Source organism: Haliotis rubra, unplaced genomic scaffold, assembly GCF_003918875.1.
Source record: "Haliotis rubra isolate DU_JTF1 unplaced genomic scaffold, ASM391887v1 Scf1385, whole genome shotgun sequence".
NCBI classification, from domain to species: domain Eukaryota; kingdom Metazoa; phylum Mollusca; class Gastropoda; order Lepetellida; family Haliotidae; genus Haliotis; species Haliotis rubra.
The window spans coordinates 112,709-129,119 of record NW_025765320.1 but is presented as its reverse complement, the minus strand read 5'-3'; the positions used below and the strand labels follow the sequence as shown (position 1 = coordinate 129,119).

General features: G+C 43.5%; 1 protein-coding gene across 4 annotated transcripts in view; it reads right to left on the bottom strand.

Annotated features, from left to right (window-relative positions):
* The window catches only part of LOC124268496 (serine/threonine-protein phosphatase 6 regulatory ankyrin repeat subunit A-like), a 60,600-nt gene that overhangs the window by 15,831 nt on the left and 28,358 nt on the right, over positions 1–16,411 (bottom strand). The gene's annotated exons all lie outside the window — the stretch shown is intronic.

Genomic DNA, 16,411 nt, shown 5'->3' with positions numbered 1-16,411 from the left:
CCCCCAATGCTACTTCCATACCGAGTACGACAGGCGCGGCGGTTATAGTTGACAATAAACTAGCATCTGCCACACCAGGCCCCATGCCATGTTTGCCGCTAAAAGTGCAGTGTCAACTCTGTTGAGAGCATTCACAGTTCTATGGCAAACGAAATCCGTCAACGCTTTCCAACTTTTCAACTGCTTCATCAACTGCCGGGTATAATCCCGTGAAATGTTAGGTTTTTCAATGACAATGGCCCCTTCAAGGCTTGTAAATGTGGCTGCTCCTGGTCGTATATGAATACAACTTTTATGTTCATGTTTTTCATCCCATCATACTTTTAACCAATCAAAAGGTTTAACATCTTCTGTGGGGACATCTCTTGGGAAGACGTCAATAAAAAGTGCAGAGCCTTGTTATATCTAACCTCGTATTGGCAGAGTAACAGTCAATAACTTGTAATGGGGATATATATATTCTTGTAGCCTGGATCGTTGACTATCACATGACCTGTTTTATCTGGTATTGCTATCAAGTATTTAGTATGTTTCGTAGGATTGAAAGACCCTAAAATAACCCCATATTTTTTATTTCAATCAAATGTCCACTGACGTCGTAAACAATATATGGGTTGGTAAGGGTGATATTTATAATCTTTAGATTCGATTATTATTCATTTGTCATCGTTGGTGCGTACGAGATTGTAATGGATGATTTTTGATCGGGTTCCGATTTCGACATTGTTTAAATCTCCTAGATTATCACCCGGAAGTATAACCTCTTGTCGTTTGTAAAGATTGTTTTGCAAGTGCAAGGCATATAACGTGTCTTCAGTACCGGAATTATCAAACATTTGTGTGTCACTGAGATCGGAGAGTGCAATTGTAGCACATTTTGTAATGTGGCCAGGACCTGAAGTGTCAACCATTATTCTTATGAAATAGTATTCAAATGGTTCTCATACAATCTATCGAGTGTAAACTTAAAGCTTATAAGATGTATATTATATGGTAAAACAAATCTTAGTGAGTGAAATGCTTTAAGGAGGCTGGATACTTTGGTTTGATACCGACGGGGTGTGACACTAGGAGCGCATATTTATGTTACGCAGTTATTAGGGCTCCTTGCCTATTGGAATCGTTAATGTTTTTATTATTTATTATTCCGCCGTATTTTGTACCAGCCCTACAAAAAGCACCGCTGGACAGAATCGCTTGAAAAGAATTACCATGGTGCCAACAGTGCTGAAGTCGTTTCTGCAAAAATCTCAAGGCTCTAGGCCCAATAGCAAAGGGGAGATAATTCAAAATTAATTCAAAATTTTCAATTTCCAAAGCAATAATCTCCGAAACTACAAGTCCGATGACTAGCAAATGTCTGGAGCAGGTCTGGAATCCGATTACCTTCAATTTCAACTGCATGACCCATGGGGCTACGAGGCACCGTTTGGACGCCATATTGGATTTAAGGAAATTTCACGTTTTTGACGGGTAGGCATTTCCGCAACCCATCACTCTGAATGTATGATGTCTAGAACTCTGCAAATTTGCACATTTAGTGTATATACCTCAAATATGAATATCCTAAAACTATGTTGCGATATCTTGAATAGTTACGGACATCTATATTTTTACTTTTGTTGTTTATGTTTTACTAAAATGTATCATTAAAGAATCTTAGCATCATTACCATTTCAACTAAACCGCTAGAATTTGGCAACATGCAGTAACTTAGTGTGTTGAACATTTTTGGTTCTTTGCTGCATGTCAAAATGAGAACCGTTTGGCGGCCATATTGGATTTCGTCAGATTCTGAAGATACTACATTATAAACAGTATAGCTGCTCCAGTTCTGCACAGAAGGCAGTATGCATCAACATAAGATGCTTAACATTTCGTGTTCTTACATGCATATACAAAATTGGATCGTTTGTCGGCCATATATATGGCATTGAAAATTGCACAAATGCATCATGTGTCCTACAATCCAAATGACTACAATTTCGCCTGGACGGCTCAAGTCGCTAAAATGCGTCGCTAAACCGTTTCAAGTGTCGAAACGGTGCGTCTGATAGCTGAACTTCTGACGATTCCAGAACACTAATTGTTTTGACTGTAGACCCAAGGACAACGGAGCTACAGCCTGTCAAAGAGCGAACTATTTCTTGTCCGGAACTTCTTAAAAGGTACATGACCGCCAGCCGACCAGGGGTCAACTTTTTCTGTCCACCTTTAAACACCCGTAACTCGGAAACCAACCGTCCGATTTCCACCAAAATTTGGATATGCATTTATGCCGCCAGCTTCGAAGACAACGGAGGGACAAATAATATTCTATTTTCCTCACCACAGTTGCTATTCTGGATTGGTTCTCTACTGTGGGCTATGAAAATTGTCAGTGTACATGTGTATGGTTTGCTGATCACTTTTTATTCTAAGGTACATGTTAAAAATATCACCGTTCACTCGCCGACTTTGTGATGTCTGGAATGTGTCATAACTTTCTCGGAGATTTACGACACGGCAGATTACCCGTGCAAAGCATGCGACAGTCTGAAGGGAAGCGCAGGGACGGTATCTGCTATAAAGAGACTACCACTGCAAAGCGTGGTCCACGTGCAGATATGGGAGATGATGTCAATTTCAATTGACAATGACGAGGGCTAGCGCTACACAAAATGAAAATACACATACAGTGTAATGGATACTGATACAAACCTACTGAAGTACCTTAACTGCTGTGTAATCACAAGTTCACTTGCATGAGCGCGAGTGAGTGAGTGAGTGGGTGAGTGGGTGAGTGAGTGAGTGAGTGAGTGAGTGAGTGAGTGAGTGAGTGAGTGAGTGAGGTTTTACGCCACACTCAGCAATATTCAAGCTGTATGTCCGCGGTCTGTAAATATTCGAGTCTGGACCAGACAATCCAGTGATTATCAGCTTGAACATTGATCTGCACAATTGGGAACCGATGACATGTGTCAACTAAGCTCAGCGTGAGAGAAACAGTGTTGTGGATATTGGTACATGCTACACAAGTACAGAGCATGGGCACGTTGTGTCGCATTTCAACTTGGCTGTAGTTGATATTTAGCTGGAAATTGTATCTACAGTCACCCGAAAATAAACACCATAAACAACCACATTTTCAGTCAAAAGGAAAAAATTATTAGCAATTGAAAGTGCATTATTCTTTTTCCTTCGAATCTCTAATCAAACCAACAGCTGTTTCCAAAGCCATACGTGCAATTACCCATACCATACAACACAATCCTTTGTTTCTAACCCTGAAAACATAAGAATTCAAAGTTTACCACTGAAGTATTTCTCATTACTGACAATGATATGATCCATATCAGCTATAACCTTTACTGCTTTCGACATCAGGTACCAAATGTTTAGAAATTATCCAAGCCAAGGAGCCCTCAATGTTGCCCGCAACTTTAATTTCCCTTTATCTTGCTTCCAATCATACTTCATGATATTTTGAACAAGAGTTATCTTTCCTTATCAAATTTAATTTGGGTACGCTGTTTTAATTGGCGATAATATTGATACCCTCTGGTAACATATTTATTTTATTTTTGAATATTAATCTAGTGTGAATTTACTATATAAAAATTCATTGTATACAAATCTTTTTTTTCATTGATGAATCAATATTTTTTTTAAATTTCCGGTTTTTAGAAGTTAATTAATGTGTCAAATCCTACATACTGCCTTGAAAATTGATTTTCCTCCTTTGTTTCACATCAATACTGATATATCTTTATAAAAAAACACATATTGAATAATAAAAATAAACAATTTACTTTTAAGAAAACTTTTATTGACATATTACTTTTTACAGATGGTGCCACAAGCGGCGCCACTTGTCAAACAAATGCTGTGGTGACTTGCTAGTTTTATTACATAGGGACACATTTTTCTCCAAAATGATACCAAATTTAGCAACTTGACATTTTGATATTTTGTATCCAATCTCCTTATGCCAATGCAACCATGACACCCTCGAGACTAACATGAGAATTTGCCGAATTTGTTTCTGTTCGTAAATAAATCACACAACGTCGTCGTTCATGTTTTTTGAGCCATTGAAGTTTTACCCCCGTAAAAAGTACAACATCTTGTGCTGGTGCATCCCCGAGCAAGACTTCGATATAAAGTGAAGAACCTTGTGGCATCGTTTTTAAGGTATTGTCAACGCGTATGTGTGTCGTCGACGGGGGATCTTGCTCGGAATTAAGATGGTACATTGACGAAGACAAAGGCATACCTTGATTTCAAACTTCTTTAATTTGGCTACATAGTTTTGATCTTTAGAAATATTTGGACGCTAAAACAACTTCCCTCTATGCAATAACGGTATGAGGGTGATCATCTTGCCAGTCTGACTTAGTGCCTATCAGAAAATTAATCCAATGATGCTTGTAAGTACATTTCACATCCAGGTATTTACTACTTTGGAAATATTCAATAAATGTTTCAGGAAAGGATCGTGAAATCTGGAGTCTGGCTTTGCGGTGAGACTCAGTCCCAAATAATGATAATAATTAACGTCAATAAGTACACATTAAACATCTCAGCAAATATTTCGCATTTAAACTTTGAAGCCACTTTATTGCGCGACTCAGATAGTACTTGTGGGTACTGTTGCCATTTTAAGTACACTGGGTGCTATTCCTGTGTCTTTGACAGAGTTTGCTCAAATAGTGTGGGTGCTATGCCCAATAACAAAAATCCTAGTCTGACTTCAAAACTCTAAATAATATAAATGTGTTTGTGGGTGGCTGAACCCAAGAATATCTCTAATCAGACATCATTCAACAGAAGTAATTTGGAGCACATTGTATATGTGTGTGTGTATGTGTGTATGTGTTTGTGTACATACTGAACCACAACAGAAAATTAATGTCGCACCGATAGCGGTTTCTTAAAGCACACACTTTATTTCACTCTAATTAACAATCAAAACGGAGGATTGAGTTCAAACTTGGCAATTATGATTAACACCTTTTATGAATCATATTTAGCGTACACACAAACAAAATGACTACAAATGGTACCATTCAGATACCCCAAAGTCAATATTGAGTGTGGCCTCCATGGGCATCGATGAAAGCATTGCACCGTCTGTACATGGAATGAATTAGCGGGTTGATGAAGGCCCTAGGCACTTTGGGTCAATACTCTGTGAAATGCCTGATCGAGTCCAGCCACAGTTGTCAGCCTTATTTGGAAGTCTTTTTTGAAGCTCGTCCCAAAGGTCATCAAAAGAATGACCCCTGAACGGGGATTCAGTGAGAGATCACTGTCACGACACGGGTCGGTACATGGGCGCTGCCCACAAAGCATGTAACTTGAAGCTGAAAATTAACCTCAGAACCATCCCCGTTCCCGTCGTGTTTTACAACCGCAGAGGTTACGATGCCCATGATGCAGGCCATCGCAAAGATCAACGGCAACGTCATCTGCATCCCAAATAACATGGAAAAATACATCTCGTTCTTGTTAGATGGTCTGAAATTTATAGACAGTGCCCAGTTCCTCCTATAGTCGCTAGACAGTTTGGCGAAGGCCAACAAACCAGACCATTTTAACATAACCAATACCAAAACTGACCGAACCACAAGACATTTATGACTGAAGAGGGCTGTCTACCCTTATGAATACATGGACAATTGGTCTAGATTTGCTGAAACACAATTACCTCCCACCAACTCCCTTTATAGTCTAAAACTGAATAAAACATATCACAGAATGAATACGAGCACGCCCTTCAAGTGTTGGAGAGACTAGTTTGTAAGACTTTAGGCGATTGTCACGATCTCTACTAAAGAACAGACGTACATATTCAAAATCTTCAGAAACACCTGTTTAAAACAGTATGGCCTCGACCTGGCTTGGTATGTTTCAAGTCAGAGGCTCTCGTGGAATGCCTTGTTAACCAAGCTCAGAGTGAAATTGGAGTTATTCACAGACTATGATATGCACCTGTTTATTGAAAAAGCACTACGCCAAGTGCTACGACTCGAGTAAACCACCAACCATATCCTCTATCTCGATGCCAACAAACTATACAGCTGGGCCATGAGCCAGCCTTTGCCCACGGAAGGGTTCGAGTGGGTGGATCGTGACATGGATATCACGAGTGTCTGTCAATATTTGAAAAAGTGTACGCCCTCGAAGTCGACTTGAAATATCCCACGTAACTCAACGAGTCCCACAACAGTTATCCGCTAGCCCCTGAATGATTGATGGTGAATACAAACTGGCTGTCCGACTATCAGCGAGAGTTGTTGGGAGAAAATAAAGCTGGCTCCGGTCGAAAAACTCATACTGAATCTGATGGATAAGACCAAATATGTCGTCCACTGTCGTAATTATGTAAACTGCAGTTGCATCTATCGTTGGTCATGAACTTGCAGAAAGTCCATTTGATCGTAGTCCCCGGATGGAGCCATACACCAGGCTGAACATGAATTTACGAAAACGGACCACCAGAGATTAAAAAAAGATCTCTATAAGCTCATGAACAACTCCGTCTTTTTACGTAAAACTGAGGAAACTCATAACAAGCCGAGGTAAGATCTTCAACGATGACTTGCTGGCATTGCACGTGAAAAAAAAAAGTCACATTAAGTTTAACCGATTGGTTTATGTAGGGACGGGTATTCTTGATTTATCCAATCACTTGATGAGTAGTATACACAATGGTGGAACGGGATCAAGTCCACCCAAAGCCTTAATTAATTTATTGAGGCTTTGTGAAGGCCCCCTAATTTAGTTTCACCATTGTGTATACTACTGATAGCAAGATTCATATACACTGCAAAAATGTGAATAATCTCAGTGTAATAGTTTTTCAGATACAAATTTCTTTTAAATTATGGATGCGTATGTGTGTCACATGAGTGACAGGAGGTTATGTAGGTCAAACGTTCTTATGAGACCGTTTGACCTGGATACCATGTGAGCAAGGAGTGCTGTGAGTGAGTCTTAGCTTCGCTGAGATTGACTCAGTTACTGACACAGGCTACAAACGAGAACGTCCCAAAACAGAAACCCGCTTGGGGAGCTTGTATTCAAACAAGTGAAGGTGAGTTGATTTAATTTTGCGGTCACTCAGTGGGTGATACAAACAGCAGGCAGTGAGCAAAAACAATACTCAAATCCAGTCGTGAACTGGGGAATTACAATGCTATTTGTAATTTTTTGTAATTTGCCATTTTTTTTAAAGATCCTCAAAGAAAAACATCATGTTGTAATGGTAATCTCTATAAGCTATAATAACCTTCCAGTTGTTATGAACCCCATCTGAACTGCGTTTCACCTGAATTGCTACTCTCTGGGGTATCTACATCAACGGGTGTTGGTTCGTCACTGTCAATATCTGATGGCGTTTACATGATATTCAACTGAATGACCGCAAAATTAAAACAACTCACCTTCAGTCGTCGCGGTACAGGCTCTGAATGGCGTCTATCTCTCAGTCGCCTGAACGTTCGGGAAGAATCACGTGGCTGACGCTGATTGGCTGGCTTGCTCGCGTACGTCACTGGCCAGCATAGCAGGTTCCAGGACCTCTCATTAGTACATATAGACTGGGAACCAGTATGACATAGCTCTAAGTCATAGCATGTGTCAACCTTCTCTCATCTGTCTAGCTGTAAATATATCAATCGGCTGGCTAGCTCATGTTAAGGTGATATCCGCGGGAACAGTTTATTGTGAATCTCCTTCTACTGACTGACTGACTGAGTTTAGTTTTACACCGCTTTTAGCAATATTCCAGCAATATCGAGGCGGGGGACACCAGAAATGGGCTTAACACATCGTGCCCATGTGGGGAATGGAACCCGGGCCTTCGGCCTGACGAGCCAACGCTTTAACCACTAGGCTACCCCACCGCCCGAATCTCCTTCTATGATTTGTTTGGTTTTCGTAATGAAGGCTTGACGGGCCTGTTGCTTCCCTTGTTCTATGAAAAAAAGTTCTCGTCTTCGCTGATGACAGTGCTTTTACGAGTCTTGGTTCGAATCTCTTGCTTCATTCTGTGGTATTTGGCGATTTCCGAGTGCACCAAACGAAACTCTTCCTCGGATATTTTGCTATCGGTGAGAGCAGTGGAAATATGATCGTCTATCGTGTTTAACTTCGCTCCAGCTAGAATTCTAATTTCATCATGTTTTAATGCTCTGCGTTGCAGTTTGCGAGATACGTACTTAAGGACCAAACCCAGCAATCCTGCCAATCCTGCCACTATGGGTGCAGCCACGATGGTGAATAACAATCCGATGCCTGCCGCGCCTAATCCCATGCTGGTTGCCATTGATGGCCCATTGTAATTTTCCGTTTTCACAGGCACGGCTCTCAGTAGCGTGGAAGGTCGTTCGCCTTGAACGTTGTCAGTCGTGCTCAGCTGATCTAGATGTAAGCACAGTTCATGATATGGAACGAGTTCTGGTAATTTCATGCCAGTCACAGTGGTTTTCGGTGGTATGTCGTTCGACATCAACCCGAGCGTTCTCGCCAATGGTCGACTAAGTCTCAAGTCGTTTTTTCCGTTGTTGGTTAACACGGCCGTGCTGTTCGAGTCATTCATTTTGAGTTCAGCTCCCACGGGTTTGAATATTTCGTCGAACACACGCTGCAGTAGCCGTCCGTTATTTGGTTGCATTTGTCGCTGATGAACAGCCTGTAGTTGTGTCTGCTGATATTGGTGACATCGCAGAGCACGATTTCAAGCTGACCGGAAGTGTTATCGATGGTGTGACGCAGTTGAACGGACTCGCCGCTCGTTATTCCCGGAAGCGTCACATACATATTGAAAGTATATCTGTATACAAAATAATAATAATTCAATATGTGCAAACCGGGAGTGTTTTATCCTAAAATCGATAATATAAGTGCTGCCGATTTCACGCATATGAATATCGTGGTGGATGCAAAGGATGGGTTATATTTTCGAACTCGATTTATCGATGTATTTATAAAGTATAGGTATTCAGTCATGAATGTGAAAACGGTACACGCTTGGTTCTACAACCCGATGCAGTTCTGGCACAATCAGTTCAATTCCACCGTGTGGTGCGGCATGATGTTGAATGACACTCATCGCGATCCGCCGAGTCAGTCCGTGTATTTTTCCACGTGTACTACCAGATCAGACGTATTTTGAAAGAGATCAGCGCCTCGATTCCGCAGTACAATGCGTAGAATGCCGTAAACAATCCTTACCATAGACGTGCATATGACCACGTTTGCGGTGAATTCGAACTAGATCCAAAGATTGTCGATTGGCGTTTGCCTGGAGTGAATCATGGTTTGGGCATTCCCATCATTCACAACATGTCTCTCGTGGAAGACAGCAAACAGCTGGTGAAAGATTGGGGTTACAATTCGTATTATTATGTCACAACGAACGAGTGGAACGACGATTACATGGCTTTCGACGACAGCAAGGATTACCGCGTTTGGAGGTTTGAGCAGGAACCCGGAGTAATCAGATTGAACGATTTGAAAGTACGTGTGGGCTGTGCTGGGCACGCAGACCCAAACGCGTTCCGGCATCCTCAGTGAAGGGACGGCTTATGACGTGCAGAAATAGTTCATGGCTAACGTGGAGGATGCCATCGCATCTCCGGTCGATCTACAGAGTGCCATCGAATGCTATGAAAATGTGCTGGAAAACGCCCGGTCTAAAGTCGACTACGTGTTCGGCTCGGGACTGTACATGGCTCCGAGCCACATGCAACTGAGGGTGAACAGAGTGGTTGGCTACAACAGCGAAATCGTCATTGCCACCGGTGAACAAAAGTTGGGCTTGAATCTGGGCTTGAGTCGAGTCGTGCCGCAGTACGAAACCGGCATCATGGTACTGACGGTTCGATGAAACAGCGAACTCACTTGGAATCCCGAGATCACGAAGTTGAAGTGACCGTCAAGGGCGTGCCCAACCAGCTGTTCAGTCAAGCCATGTGAGCACACCAGCGGTGGGACGAGATAATAAAACTACCAGCCATCAAGTGACACTTGTCTGAAGTAAACGACGTCGTCAAAGAACTGAGTTTGCCCTTTGTGATGATTGGTGACTACCTGAAAAAAACATTATGCGCTGTGGCTGGACATGCAATCCACGGACGATGACAGGCTGCACAGCAGCGGACGTCGCATCAACAATGGCAGCGAGGGGGGTCACCATCCAAATCGCCAAGAAGGTGCAAACCGCAGTTAAATTTATATTTGTCTGTGATTATGGACGCATTACGTATTATGTCAATACAGACAATGGAAGATTCGTGCAATTCATTTATTGATTTACCTTGTGATCTGCTCTGTGTCATCATGTGCGGTCAGACGGGGTGGGGCAAGACAGCATTCGTGCTGGACATGTTGGACTGACTGACTGACTGACTGAGTTTGGTTTAACGCCGCTTTTAGCAATATTCCAGCAACATCACGGCGGGGGACACCAGAAATGGGCTTCACTCATTGTACCCATGTGGGGATTCGATCCCGGGTCTTCGGCGTGACGAGCCAACGCTTTAACCACTAGACTATCCCACCGCCCCCTGGACATGTTGGAAGGTTACTATCATGATGTGTTCGAGCACATCGTCATTCTCTGCCCCACTTTACGGGTGAACAAGACGTACATGGAGAGACCATGGGTGATGACGGACCCGGACATGTGCAGAGTCGATCTGGGAACTGCAGGACTGGTTGAGCGGTTACCACGACAAACTTAAAGGAGAATTGACGCTGTTCATCCTGGACGACTGCAGCACCAACAAGGAGATGGTTAAAAAACGATACATGCTGTCGTTCCTGGCCTTGTCGGGCCGACACATGAAACACAGCATTTGAGTTCTGACGCAGAAATTCAACTCGGTGCTCATGGGTCGCCCTGTTTCACTGCCACGACAGGGATTCGTTCGAGGATTGCTTGCGAGAAAACGACGTGATCCCCACCAAACAAGAATGAGAACGAGTTATGAAACAGCTCGCCAAAACGAAACATGCCAAACTCCTGTTGAAAACCAATCAACCCACAGCGTATAAAGTCTGCTAGCTGAAGCAAAATTCAAGCAAAACAATGTTTGAAACTCTCGTTGTGTGCAACTTGACTTTCATCTTGATGTGTTTAGCATGCATTGGTATTTTATTTTATTAGACTTAAAAATCGTTTGTTACATTATAAGATGGAGTATGACGAACGACGATGACGATAATAAAAACGACAAACATGAGAAACTGGTGACAAAGCCAAACAATACTTGGATTGGGGCGACCACACTCCCGAAATTCACAAAATGCCAGCCAAAGAAATCAACAAGCTCTATGCGAGATACGAAGCCAGACTCGGCGCTGGAATGACGAAAACCATAGGATCAGTACTTCCTTCACATTCCTCTGGAAAGTCGACTTCACCTGTGGGAAGATGTCGAGAAAGATCGTTCATCGAACAAGCTTTGAGCGCCGTCAGCTGCTTGCTGTACCATAGATACGGCATGTTTTTGGCTCCGTTGACCGCGGAGGAACAACAACAACAAGTAATTGACACCATAACCAGAAAAAAGGATCCCCCAAAAGTAGCCGCCGGTCACAAAGGCTGATTAGTTAAAAAGCAGAAAAAAATAGAAACTCGCCAATGGGCCCCGTACGCCATAGCGACTGCAGCATGCATCACCACCGTCATCACCGCATTGCTGTACAACTTCAAGCATCCAACATCACCACCCCGGGCACCACCCTGCACCTCAATTTGAAGTAAACCCTCACATCATGTTCTAAGCAAAAGTGTCGACAACCGATAGAAAAACGTTCATCAACGACGAGTATCATGCCGTCATGGTCAGCCGAACGGCCATAGGCTACGCTCGATTGAGCAAAATGATAACCAAACAACCGACACCAAAGCTTGATTTCAACCTGTAAGACATGGGCATGCTCATGTTCGACTTGGGACTGGCGGCGGCCACCAAAGACATGCTCGTCAAGCAAGGGATCATTCCGGAAAACATATTGAAATAACATTAAAGATGGCCACGATAGCGATGATGGTTGGTGGGGGATTAGTCAACGCCCTCTTATTTTCCGGCAGCAATTACCTTTTTTCCCAATTACGAACGTCCAACGCAGCCGTAATCGAAGCGTAACGTAAACGTCACAATATGGCCAGGGAGAATCTGCAGGCCGCTCAGGCCAAGTACGTCAAAAAACGCGTGCAGAGAATAGATTTCATTAACGACCAACATGTGCGCGAAAACTACACTGTGAGAACCTTCAAGAACGTTGAAGACACCATTCGAGAATACTACCTGCTGACCGGCAAACGACTCGAACCTCTCGGTGGCGAACCCACCTCCTCGCAGTATTACACACCTTCCCCGGGACAGAAAGACCGGGAACTGATCTTCGTGGCGATGGGCCTAGCCAGGCCCTTGTTGATTGCCAAGCAATTAGACTAAAATATATATTTATGTGTATACATAAAGATGGGACGACATGCGCCGTATAACTGCAAGTAAGTGCTGCTCAGAAAAACCAAAATCTGTGGCAGGAAATGCACCACCGAAAATTGCGGTATACACAAGATGTCCATACGAAAAGGTTTCATGAATTACACGTACTTGACCAAAAGAGATAATGTCAATGAACGAAACCAGCTGCCCATAATAAAAATCTGATATTTTATGTGCGCTTCAATTTTTTAAAACTCGTCAGAGATAAGGCTGATGGAGCCACCTCCCATGTAGCGAACAACCAATCAGAGGTTTGACTTCGTACCTGACTGTAGCGTAAACCTATTAGAGGTGTGACTTCGCGTCTGAATGTAGCGAAAATCAAACCTATTAGAGATTTGACTTCGCACCTGGATAAAGCAACAATGCTCGCTGTCCGATTGCCAAAGAAAGTGGAGTGATTGCTTACTCCGGTTTGAAGAAACCTCAGCTGCTGAGATTGCTTGGCATCGTTGACGAACAACCTCCTCTCCCAATGGTGAAACAACTCAAACTCCGAGCAAAGAAGCCTAGGCTCAGAGGTTATTCACGCATGAGGAAAGCCGAGCCCGTCGAACTGCTGGAGGAACACGAACCTGTCGAACTACGGTTCGCGTGGATAAAGCATGCTGTAGGTAAGTATCTGAGAGGCTGGAGGATGGACGTCGACGACATCAAACAGCTGGTCGGCGACAAAGTCGATGAGGAACTGAACGATCTCGGAAGCCTCAAATTTCAACTCACTGTGAAAATGTCTATGGAAAAACAGCAGACAGACAGCACCACCGAGCACGTCCAACCTTACTTCAGTCACGACTCAGCCATCGAAGCGTCCATCGACACCTCGTTGCAAAAAATATGAGAATCCCTGGAACGCTACGCGCACATGGGTTCGGGCTGGATCGTGGACAGGATTGACACATAGCAAACTACATGCCGCTCAAAGGAGGATTGGAGGCGACAAGTGTCACTACGCGTCGATTAAAAGTCTGAGCAGTCTGTTGTATAATCAATCCAAGCACGGTGGTAAAAAACATTTTTGCGAACGGTGCCTGCACGGCTTCACGCGCGCTGACCTGCTGGAATCGCACCGAGAGGATTTCCGAGGCATGGGACAGACGGCCGTCCCAATCGACATGCCCCATGAAACAGACAACGTCTTGAAATTCGTCAACCACAATCATCAAATGCCCATGTCTTATGCCATTTACGCCGACACTGAAGCCCTCATCAAAACCGTCGACACCGTCGCTCCGTCTCAGGAAAAAAGTTTCATGCACAAAACGCAAGAAGCCTGTGGTTTAGGGTATGTGGTTGTTCGATGCGACGGACAAATGAACGCTCCCGTGGTCTACTGATGTCCCAACGCGGCTGAAAGATTTCTCACGAGCTTGCAAAATGAAGAGAAAATCATCAGGAAACAGTTGTACACCACCGTCCCCATGCGCATGAACCAAGATGACCGGCGAACTCATAGGAAGGCTAAGAATTGCCACGTCACTGTTAAGTACAGAGGGCCACTCACAACGCGTGCAACTTGAAGCTCAAAATCAATCCCAAAACCGTCAAAATCCCAGTCGTGTTTCACAATCTTCGCGGTTACGATTCTCACTTGATCATGCAGGCCATAGTGAAGGTCGACGGCAACCTGACGTGCATCCCCAACAACATGGAAAAATACATCTTGTTCTCCTTAGATGGTCTGAAATTCATCGACAGCGTTCAGTTCCTGCTGTCGTCTCTATAGTCTACTAGACAGTCTAGTGAACACCAATGACCCGGACAACTTCGACATCACTAATCGATACACCGACGCTGAGACTCAACCTCTGCTGCTGAGTAAGGGCGTCTACCCCTACGAATACACGGACGATTGGTCTAAGTTAGACGAGATGCAATTGCCTCACATATACCGATGACCCCTAACGATTACCTGCACGCCCTCAACATGTGGAACAAACTGGGCTCCAAAACTTTAGGTGACTACCACGACCCAAGATGCAGACGACGACAAAATCAGAAAGCCAAAAGGCATGAAAAAACACGTGGTGAAAAAGCACATCAAGCACACCAGATTCAAGGAAGCCCTCTTCAAGAATAAAACGTGACCACTTACGCATACGGACACACACACATATAAAAAAATTAACGCACACACACTACATACATCATGGAGAAAATTTATTACAGCCTGCGCGGATACTGGAAAGGCGTGGATGCCATCCCGAAATCCTTAGAAGAAAATTCGACATTTCGACACCGAATCGCCGACCTCTTGATTCTACCTCACGACCAGATGAAGCGCAAAACCTACAAGTACGCCCTGACAATCGTCGACGTCGCCAGTCGCTTCAAGGAAGCCGAATCGTTGACAATCAAAGATATGAACGAAGTCGCCAAAGCCTTAGAACACATTTACAAACTCAGTCGCTTGACATGGCCTGCCGTATTGCAAATCGATCCCCGACACTAGTTCAGGGAAGCCATGTCGCAGCTGCTGGCCAAACACAAAGTCCAGGTGAGACAAGGTGTGGCCGGAGCTCACCGCAGCCAAGCCATCGTCGAGAGATCAATCGCACCTTAGCCAAACGCCTGTTCTCACATCAGTACTCGCAGGATTTAATCCATCCCGAAAACAGAAATACGGAATGGGTTGTATGCTTGCCGCGACTGGTGGATGCCATCAACAACGAAGTCACCACACTCGTGGGCAAGAGACCTGTCAAAGCTATCAAAATGAAATCTGTCGAATCAGCAGCAGCCGCACGTCGCGATAAAACAGAGAAAAAATTACCGGACTGGGTCAGCGTTAGGTACTTGTACCAGCTGGGTGAATACAAGGGAGACAGCTGAAATGCGACACCGATCCGATATGGTCCATGAAACATATAATGTCGACCTTGTTGACATCAAAGACGGCGAACCAAACTTGTATTACTTGAAAGACGGACCGCCGAGAGCATTCGTCAGAGAGGAGTTGATGATCATACATGGTGTCACGACACGGTGTTACCACCAACTAAATAAAAGGAGAGACGCCCTCAACGTTGGATAGTATACCAGTAAACACAAACACATACGCATCCATAATTTAAAAAAACATTAGTACCGCAAAAACTATTACACAGAGATTATTCACATTTTTGCAGTGTATATCAATCGTGCTATCAGTAGTATACACAATGGTGGAACTAAGTTTGGGGGCCTTCATAAAGCCTTAATTAATTTAATTAAGGCTTTGGGTGGACTTGATCCCGTTCCACCATTGTATACTACTTGATATATGACTTCTATTACCATGAACTCAACAAGAAATACAGGCATTGATGTGAGCAGATGTATACCGACGCTGATTTGCTGCTGGTGGAAATTCAAACCAAGGATGTGTTATCAGGGCATGACAGAAACAAATAGATTTATATGGCACGAGTGATTACACATCAGTTTGAAACCCAAGATGTTTTCCATCTTGAATGCCGACAGCAGTGACTTCCAAAAGGCTCAGGGTGTGAAAAAAAAGACGTTGTGTAACAACATATCGAACACGACCAATTCAAAAAGGCCTTATTCGTGAAACGCACATTCAAACAAGAAATGAATGAGTGAGTGAGTTAAAATTTAACGTCACATCGGCAATATTTCAGCCATATCGTGACGAGAACAATTAATTTTATGCATAATAAGCAATGGCAAACTATAAAAACCTGTCAACGAAGGACAGTAAAATAACTAGATGATCACAGATTCGAATTTAAAACTAGCAATCAAATCTAAAACAGTCTAACTATAGGACAATACAAGGTAAAAACCGGCTATATATTGCCAACAACTGAAGGTAGATCACCATACTAGGGACCATGGGGACTTACAGTACATTGGCTTCCTGCATGGACCCTAGCTGGATTTATACCATCCCCTCAGCTATT